The sequence below is a fragment of the Galeopterus variegatus genome, unplaced genomic scaffold (genome assembly GCF_000696425.1).
Source record: "Galeopterus variegatus unplaced genomic scaffold, G_variegatus-3.0.2 Scaffold7347, whole genome shotgun sequence".
Taxonomy (NCBI): Eukaryota; Metazoa; Chordata; class Mammalia; order Dermoptera; family Cynocephalidae; genus Galeopterus; species Galeopterus variegatus.
The window spans coordinates 1-547 of record NW_007733458.1 but is presented as its reverse complement, the minus strand read 5'-3'; positions in this window follow the sequence as shown (position 1 = coordinate 547).

Genomic DNA, 547 nt, shown 5'->3' with positions numbered 1-547 from the left:
TCTGTCTGTCTGTGTGTCTTTCTGTCTCTGTGACAGTCTGTCTGTGTGTCAGTCTGTCTGTCTGTTTGATTTCTGTCTGTGTGTGTGTCTGTCTCGTTGTGTGTCTTTCTCTCTGTGTGGCTGTAGGTGTGTCCCTCTGTGTGTCTTTCTGTCTGTGCATCTGTGTGTGTGTCTTTCTTTCTGTGTGTCTGTTACTCTGTGTGTCTTTCTGTCTCTGTGTGCCTGTGTGTGTCTGTCTCAATGTGTGTCTGTCTGTCTGTTTGTATTTCTGTATGAGTGTCTGTATGTCTGTGTGTCCTTCGGTGCGTGTGTCTGTCCATCACTATGTCTGCCAGTGTGTGTGTCTGTTTGTGTGTGTGTCTGTCTCTGTGTGTACGACTGTGTGTGTGTCTGTCGGTATGTAATCTGTCTGTGTGTCTGTCTGTATGTGTGAATTTGTGTGTGTCAGTGTGTCTGTCTGTCTCTGTGACAGTCTGTCTGTGTGTTAGTCTGTCTGTGTGTCAGTCTGTCTGTTTGTCTTTCTGACTCTGTGTCTGTGTGTGTGTCT